Below are 10,000 nucleotides of genomic sequence, written 5' to 3' on the forward strand. Positions count from 1 at the left end.
AAAGAAAGGCACTCAACCAATTTATTGGGAGTTATATGTAAGGATCAAAATAGTTAGATTCAAATTCGTTGGTACTCTTGAGTTTCAAGCATGATATTAGTCATCAGCCATTTTGAATTAGAATGATAGAAGCTGATTGTTATTACCATAAGGTGAGCTGTGATTGGTCGAGGAAGGTGATGTGGTGTCATGGTTTGATGTTGGTATATGGGTAACAGTTAGTTGAAAAATACCACATGGTGAATAGGAAATCAACAAGGAATAGAGCACATGGCGATTAGGAAATTGGTCAGGTTGTGGGGGTGAAATAGGAAGGGGTGGCACGTGTAAGTATATAGTTCTATGAGTGGGTGTGTTGATGTGTTCATATGGTTTTGCATGCATGTGTGTATTGATGCGAGCGTATGTATCTGTACATGTGCATCTGTACATGGGCAAATTCAAAATGGCTGACAACTAGCATCACACTTGAAATTCAATTTGAATCAAACAGTTTTGATCTATATATATATATATATATATATATATATATATATATATATATATACATATATATATATATATGCGAGTAAAAATAAATACAAAAAAGGTGGGTTTTTTTGTATGATTGTGTATAGAGGAATATATTATTTTGTTTAAAAGAGTTCCAACACTGTCTGTTTTTTATGTTTTATTTATATTCCTGCAGAACTAATGTGGGGTATAGAATATGGAATATACAATATATAATATAATATACAATATACAATATAAAATAAAATAAAATAAAAATGGATGGCACCATGAAATAAAGTATTGAATGTAGATGAAATATTGAGTGTTCAATATAAAGGATCAAATATATAAATATAAATATATAAAGGCGACTCGAGTTTCAGGGCTATTTCCCTTCGTCATGGCCGGTATGACAGACTTTAACAGAGTGTATATATATATATATATATATATATATATACACAGACTTTAACAGAGTGTATATATATATATATATACACTCTTTTACTTGTTTCAGTCATTTGACTATGGCCATGCTGGAGCACTGCCTTTAGATGAACTAATCGACCCCAGGATTTATTCTTTGTAAGTCTAGTACTTATAGCATCAGTTTCTATTGCCAAACCGCTAAGTTACGGGGGCTGTAAACACACCAACATTGGTTGTCAAGCAATGGTGGGGGTGACAAACATAGATATATATATATATATATATATATATATATATATATATCTGACAAGCTTCTTTCAGTTTCCATCTACCAAATCAACTTACAAGGCTTTGGTTGGCTCGAGACTATAGTAGAAGACACCTGCCCAAGATGCCACTCAATGAGACTAAACCCAGAGCCATGTAGTTGGGAAGCAAACTTCTAACCACTCACCCACTCCTGTGCCTACATGACACATTGGTGCACATGCAACCATAGAGGCACATGACACTTACACACCACAACCTCCACACACCTATGCCCACATATGTACCTTACAATTACTTTTAATCTGCAGACTTACAAGAGTTATACAAGGACCAAGAGGTTCATGCACAACACTTATGAAACCTATGTACCTTCATGTATAAACACACAACAAGGAAAAAGTATGTTCTGATGCAGAACTCAGCTGCTCTCTGGAGATCAATGGGATTAGAAGAATACAGGGGAAAGAAAACATCTGTGGATTATTGATAAGAAGTTTGCTAATCCAGCACCTAGCACACACTTTCAGTTTCAAACCTGTTATTATTGGAGCAACAGGGTACGTATCAACCAGTCTGGAGCAAAGTACAGCTTGTGGGGGGGGGGGTGAATGCAACTCCTTTATCCATACACTACAAATGATCACAATATCTGGAACAATAAAAATCTTTAAGACCTGCTGAAGATTTAAAGGATGATGAATAAAACAAAGTGTTTTCCTTCACAATCTGGCTGCCAAGCTGGTGGCCAGGTCAAAAGTAGCTGCAAATTAAAAGCAGAAAATGAAAACATACATTCATTCATGCATACATGCATACATACATGCATACATGTATGCATATATACATACATACATGCATACATACATATATGCATACACACACACATACATACACGCCGCTACGTTCTGAGTTCAAATTCCGCCGAGGTCGACTTTGCCTTTCATCCTTTCGGGGTCAATTAAATAAGTACCAGTTATGCACTGGGGTCGGTATAATCAACTTAATCCGTTTGTCTGTCCTTGTTTGTCCCCTCTGTGTGTAGCCCCTTCTGGGTAGTAAAGAAATAACACATACATACACGCATACATGCATACATACACACATATACATACATCCACACATACATACATACATACAAGCATACATACATACATACATACATACATACATACATACATACACTGACAAGTACTAAAGCAACACTTATTGTTAAAGACAGAATTAAGCTATCAACAGGCATCTTCCAAGGTGACAGTTTATCTGTAATGTTGTTTGTACAGGCCTGTTAACAAAATCTCAAGGCTACATGCTGGGATATGTAGAAAAGAATAAAATTAATATCACTCACACATTTTTTGTTGATGACCTAAATGTATATTCTGATAACATGAACAGTATCAAGAGACAATTAGAACTTGTCACAACATTCTCATGAGGTAGAGGAATGGAGTTTGGGCAAGATAAATCTTCATACATGATAGTCAACTGAGGACAGATTGTTGACCAGGCAGAGAACATGTACATCAATGGCTTGCCTATCTCCCCAATCTCTAATGACAAAAACTATGTCTCAGAATCTATGAAATTGTTGCATACGTTGCTACTGTGAGTAAATTCAGAATAACAAAAGAGTATTTTTGTAAACTCAAGGAAACATGGAACTCAGAGCTTTCTGCATTTAACAAGACCATATCTTGATATTTTTGCAGTGCCAGTGCTAGTACCAACATTTGGGATGTTGGACTGGACATCAAAACCAGAAAAGTACTGACCATCACAGGCAACTTCCACATCAACAAGCAACACCAATAGGATCTATGTAAGATGATGTGATGGTGGTAGAGCTATAAGGTTAGTTCAAACAGCCTTTGAACGATGCATTGTATCATTCAGACAACACCTGCTGAACAGTAAAGAAAGAAATGAGTACATTCCATGCATACTTAAAACTGAGAGCAACAATATCTTCAGAGTTAGAGAACTGTAGTGCAGGTACTCTGAGAACACAAGTGTCTCATGCAACCCAAAAAGAAGGTAGACTGGTCTACCTAAACAGAAGCTTAGAGGAGAAGTAGACATCATACCAGTAAAAAGCAAAGCATGGGTACACATCCTGTAGAAGATAACAACAGCATTGACAGGAGGAATAACCTCTCCAGGGACTATGATAAAATTTATCCACCAAATGCAGAGTTGAGCACTCATTTCTCAAGATTCAATGTGTGTGTGTATGTGTGTGTGTGTGTGTGTGTGTGTGTACACACCTATCCAAAGCATACGAGATAAGCTTTTCCTCATAGACATAAATATTAACTTTGTTGTAAAATCAATTTTAAATTTCATCTAATTATCTCCCCTTTATCTTTCAAAATGATCAGAAACTACCAGGAGTTCATTCCTTTCTTTCTCTGATTAAAACTCAAATTTCTATCTATTAAGAATTTTTGTGTAAGTATCAAATTCTGGACATCAACATCCATTTATATGCACAGGCATCACTCTATGGTAATAAGCTTGCTTCCTAACTGCATGGTTCCTGGTTCAGTCCTACAGCATGACACCTCAAGCAAGTGTCTTCTATAGCCTCAGGCTGATCAAAGCCTTATGAGTGGATTTGGTAGGTAGAAACTGGAAGAAGCCCTTCGTATATATATGTGTGTGTGTGTGTGTGTTTCTTAGTGTCTGTGTTTGTCCCCATCACCCCTTGACAACTTGTGTTGGTTTGTTTCCACCCCCATAACTTAGCTAAAAAAAAATAAGTACTGGGGTCAATTCATTCAACTAAAATTTCTTGAAAGTGGTGCCCCAGCATGACCAGAGTCTAATGGCTAAAGTAACTAAAAGATCTATCTGGTTTACTTAAATTTATGCCAATGGTCTGCCGTGTAAGAGGCAGAAAACATTGATAGGCAATAAATGTAGACTGTGCAAAAGTAAAACAAGACATCAACCACATTATTGCCAAATGCATGAGAATGTTTTGTAGATATTAGCTTCCCATGAGGCACAATGCAGTGAGCTAAAGAGTCTGGAAGAAAATAAGAAAATTTCAATGGAGTTCACTTGGTATGTATGTAGTTAGCTTTCCTTAGCTCTTTTTTTATGTAATTATGGAAATTACACTGGTCAAAATTCTTCATAATCCATTTTTTCCAGGCTTTCTTTTTTTTTATCCTACTTGTACAGTCTTTGTTTATTGAATAAAGCAAAAGCATGCTCGCAAAGATTATACTTTGCAGATGATGGCCAATCATACTGAATTATTCTTTCAACTTCTGAATTGAAAGTCAGGCTCACTCAATACAATAATAAACGTATTAAAAGTATCCAAGTTTCACTTAGCACTATAACAGCTTTTTACAAAAATGTTCTTTTCTTTTTTTTTTTTTTTCAGAATAAAATATGGCTACAGCAAAACAAGCTAGAATGAATTGTAGGCAATATAGTGTGGACTATCTTAAGTATGGTCTTGTGCCATACCAAAAAACAAGAAGCAACCAACGTTCCAACTGGGTGAGAAAGTTTTTTTCAAACAAAACCATGAAACCTTCCAAAATGCCCTCTGAAAAAGCAGAGAAAACGTTGATATATTCCCAGTCACTTGAAGAAAACTTTCTGAAGTGAAAAATCATTGGAAATATGTTTGCTAGCATTTCACAAGCTAGTGGTGGATTGTGTGCATCATACAGCACCTCATTGCTAATTGCTAGACCTGGCAAGCTTCATACAACAGGAGAGAAGTTTATTATGCCAGCAATAAGAGCAGTTTTGCACACAATTGTATGTAAGTCACCTGAAGAAATTATTAAAGCTATTCTTTTAAGTGATAATTCTGTTGAAAGAATAGTGGATAAAATGCAAACATTGAAGACATGTTGTGCAGCATACTTAGAAGAACTGAATTTAGCCTACAGTTAGATGAGTCACCTCTACAAGGCAATAAAAGTTTTCTTCTTGCCTGTGTGTTCCTTTTGTCAAAGATTAGTGTTTGGTTCAAGGGTTACTATTTGCAAATGAACTAGAAACAGACACAAAAGGGGAATCGATATTTCATGTTGTCAAGGTGTTTTTTCAAAGAGAAAGACATCCCACTTTCCAAAATTCTAGCATGTGCAACAGATGGGGATCATCGAAGGTAGGTTGTCATCATGGCTTCATTAGTTTAATGAAAAAAATTGTACCTGGTATATTGACACATGCACTATAATTCACAGGCATCAACTTGTTGCAAAAACCCCAAGTGGTAGACTTAATAAATTATGAAGCGCTGTTATCACAGCTTTGAATAAAATCAAGGTGCATGCTCTCAGCCCTCGACTGCTCTACACACAGAATAATGAAGATTTTGAATGCTTGCTGCTGCACACAGAAATTCTAGGACTGTCAAAGGGAAACTGTCTGAAATGTTTCTATTCTCCTTTTAAAACTGTTATTGAATTCTTGCAAGACTCTAGTTCTGTTCTTTCTGATGAACTAAGAAATACCAAGCCTGACATTGCTTGCCTGGCAGATATTTCCACATAGTTCAATTAAGTAAATTTGAAACTGCAAGTGGATGAGGTTTACCTTATCAAGGTAAAAATCATCCTTCTCCCGATTTCAGTCAAAGTTACAGCTATTTAAATGTAACAGAAGCTGTCAGGAATTCTTCCAGTTTCCAAGCTGCTCTGAATTGAAGAAAGTAAAGAGCATACCAGAAGGTAGCCTTTGAATTAACTGTTCACATCTGGATGAAGTGTACAAAGAGATGTCTGAAAGATTTCAGGATGTTTTTTGTTTGACCCTTTAGTATTCACATTACTTTGTCAAATACAGTGCTTATCTATTCACATTGCTTTGAATTAAGCATGCATAATCTCATAGCTTTGAGATTTTGATAATGTGTTTATTTATTTTTAAATGACATTGTAGGATAGGTGTGAGAGGCTGGATCTGGCCAGTTTGGATATAAAACGAGCAAAATATTTAGGCCAGATATGACTGGTTTAAATGCTAAAGGGTTAAAGTACCAGACTGGGTGATCAATCCATTCTTAGATATTGGTCATGAGGAAACAGAAATAGTGGAGAGAAACTAGTTTCACTTCAAAATAACTTTGAGCTAAGGCCAAAGTTCCAAAAATCCTATCAGGATTTTTGGCTACAAAAAGACATTTCTGATCGATACCCTGCAGGGTGGAACAAAGTTGAAATGTATTTCATTGCATTCCCAACACTTTATTTAGTAGAGCAAAGCTTCTGTGGAGTTGACAAGCTTCTTTCTAAGCAAAAAAAAAAACAGGCTCAAAATTATTGAACGCAGGGATCTAAGACAATTTCTTTGTAACTTTCACCCTGATATTGAGAAGCACTAAGTACATCCATCCTGTTGAAAATATAGAAATAGCATAGTTACAGGTAAGATGTAAATTTACTCCTTCATGTCATGAAAACACCCAAATGATAGGTTTACAAAGTTACTCTTTTACTCTTTTACTTGTTTCAGTCATTTGACTGTGGCCATGCTGGAGCACCGCCTTTAGTCGAGCAAATCGACTCCAGGACTTATTCTTTGTAAGCCTAGTACTTATTTTATCCGTCTCTTTTGCCGAACCGCTAAGTTACGGGGACGTAAACACACCGGCATCAGATGTCAAGTGATGTTGGTGGGGGACAGACACACAAATATATACAAACACACATACATATATATATATATATATATATACATATATATATATATATATATATATATATATATATATATATATATATATATATATATATATATACATATATACGATGGGCTTCTTTCAGTTTCTGTCAACGAAATCCACTCACAAGGCTTTGGTCAACCCAAAGCTATAGTAGAAGACACTTACCCAAGGTGCCATGCTAGGGCACTGCCTTGAAGAATTGTTAGTTGAATCAACTCCAGGACTTAATTTTGGTTAATCCAGGTACTTATTCTATCGTTCTCTTTTTGATGAACCATTAAGTTACAGGGATGTAAGCACACCATCATCAGTTGTCAAGTGGTGGAGGGACACACACACAAACACACACACACACACACACGCAGGCAGGCACACACACACATATTCAACAGGCTTCTTTCATTTTCTGCCTACCAAATCTACTCACAAGGCTTTGGTTGGCCCAAGGCTATAGTAGAAGACATTTGTTCAAAGTGCCACACAATGGGACTGAACTCAGAACCGTGTGGTTGAGGAGCAAACTTCTTCCCACAAAGCCATGCCTGTAAAATAAGTTGTTTTGAGTTTCTGTAGAAAGAGGTGTTTGTTTGTGTGGTAGTAATGGTGGGGGGGGGGAGTCAATAGGAAAGTGGCCAGGGAACCAAGTATGGGCAGCCCGGAAAAAGTTTGGGAAACACTGTACCAGGTTATCAGAGCTGACCTGGGACTATACAACAATAACAATTACAAAAACATAGACATGTGCACAGACAGACATTCATATGCAAAAACAACACTACACACATATGTATTTGTATGCATGGACATAAACAAACTCATGCACACACACATCTAAATGGAATCATGTACACACACACACACACACACACACACACACACACACACACAGATATACTCTTTACTCTTTTACTCATTTACTTGTTTCAGTCTTTTGACTGTGGCCATGCTGGAGCACTACCTTTAGTTGAGCAAATTGACCCCAGGACTTATTCTTTGGAAGCCTAGTACTTATTCTATCGGTCTCTTTTGCCGAACCGTAAACACACCAGCATCGGTTGTCAAGTGATGTTGGGGGGACAAACACAGACACACATACATATATATATATATATATACATATATACGACAGGCTTCTTTCAGTTTCTGTCTACCAAATCCACTCACAAGGCTTTGGTCGGCCCGAGGCTATAGTAGAAGACACTTGCCCAAGGTGCCACGCAGTGGGACTGAACCCGGAACCATGTGGTTGGTAAGCAAGCTACTTACCACACAGCCACACCTACACCTATGTTCATATATGCACTCATGCATACAGCACATACATACACAATGTTACGGTGTCAGTAGCTTTTAATGTAAATAATGATGGGAAGAATTGTCACAGACCAACTGTACTACTGTCACTGATGCTGCAGCCTCTGTTGCTGCAGATGCTGCTATTGCTGCTGCCATTAGTGGTGATGGTGGTGGCAGTGGTACTGATGTTGTCGTCAAAGTAGTTTAAATTTGGTTCGGCATTAATGGAGTAGACATATGACCTAAAGCATTCAAACCCTAACTTCCTATTTTTATGGTGCAAATGTACAAAAGACAAAAGACAGAGAAAAGTGAGGGAACAACAAACAAGGTGCATTATTTTGATGCTCAGGAGAAATAGAAAAGTCTTTGATGTTTTGAGCCTATGCACTTTAACAGAAAGGAAGGAGAAAAGAAAATAGATGGAGAGAGGAAAAGAAAAACGGAGAGAGAATGTCCAGTAGGTGTAACTTACAAGCAAGCCCCACTTCTCATAACTTTTAGAAAGATGGATATTTTCTAATAAAATTTTTTACAGGCGCAGGAGTGGCTGTGCGGTAAGTAGCTTGCTTACCAACCACATGGTTCTGGGTTCATTCCCTCTGCGTGGCACCTTGGGCCAAGTGTCTTCTACTATAGCCTCAGGCCGACCAAAGCCTTGTGAATGGATTTGGTAGACAGAAACTGAAAGAAGCCCGTCGTATATATATATATGTATGTGTGTATATATATATATATATATATATATATATATATATATATATATATATATATATATATATATATATATATATATATACATATTTATATGTATATGTATGTATGTGTGTATATGTTTATGTGTTTGTGTTTGTCCCCCAACATCGCTTGACAACCAATGCCGGTGTGTTTACGTCCCCATAACTTAGCAGTTCGGCAAAAGAAACTGATAGAATAAGTACTAGGCTTACAAAGAATAAGTCCTGGGATCGGTTTACTCGACTAAAGGTGGTGCTCCAGCATGGCCGCAGTCAAATGACTGAAACAAGTAAAAGAGAGAAATATCTTCCAAACAGTATAGATTACAATTAAATCACAGTGTGCAGGGTAAGGTGAAATTTCATGCAATTTGACTTTGTTTCCTCATACATTTTTTGTGATGTAGAAAACAATTATGTTGGAAAAATTACTTGTGAAGACTATTCCAACCTTTCCCTTCTTGAATTTGTTTAATGAATGTTTTTAACAAAATGAAATTTTCTAGAACATAATTTGAAAAAGCAAAACTGTCAAAGGTGAATTTGTTCATATGACTGTCTGGTATGGTAAAGGCCTGAAAATAGCATTTCATTAAAGAAAATATTCACTTGTGACACCTTGGGAAATTGTCTTCTACTGTGGCCTCAGGCCAACCAAAGCATTGTCAGTGGATTTGGTAGATGGAAACTGAAAGAAGCCCATTGCATATACATGTGTGTGTGTGTGTGTGTGTGTGTGTACTAAACTCTGCTTGCGAAGACCTGTTGGGGCAAGTGAAATCAAAATCGTAATTGAACCATATTCGACGAACCATATTCAATGAACCATATTCGATGACCGGCACCTGTGCCAGTGGAGCACTAACAGCACCATCCAAGTGTGATCATTACCAGAGCAGCTGTCTGACTTCCGTGCTAGTGGCACGTAAATAGCACCATTTGAGCGTGATCGTTACCAGCGTCGCCTTACTGGCACTTGTGCCAGTGGCACGTTAGAAAATCATTCGAGTGAGGTCGTTGCCAGTGCCGCTGGACTGGCTTTTGTGCAGGTGGCACGTAAAAAACACCATTTTGAGCA

At 37.2% G+C, this 10,000-nt stretch overlaps 1 long non-coding RNA gene across 1 annotated transcript in view; it reads left to right on the forward strand.

Annotated features, from left to right (window-relative positions):
• LOC106884248 (uncharacterized) overlaps nucleotides 1-5,151 on the forward strand; it is a 6,676-nt gene extending 1,525 nt beyond the window's left edge. The window contains exon 2 of the long non-coding RNA XR_001411223.2: nucleotides 4,589-5,151. This is a non-coding gene — a long non-coding RNA (uncharacterized LOC106884248). The remainder of the gene's footprint in view (nucleotides 1-4,588) is intronic.
• Nucleotides 5,152-10,000: the final 4,849 nt, after the last annotated feature.

This window comes from Octopus bimaculoides, chromosome 24 (assembly GCF_046866305.1).
Source record: "Octopus bimaculoides isolate indiv1 chromosome 24, ASM4686630v1, whole genome shotgun sequence".
In the NCBI taxonomy this organism is placed as follows: Eukaryota; Metazoa; Mollusca; class Cephalopoda; order Octopoda; family Octopodidae; genus Octopus; species Octopus bimaculoides.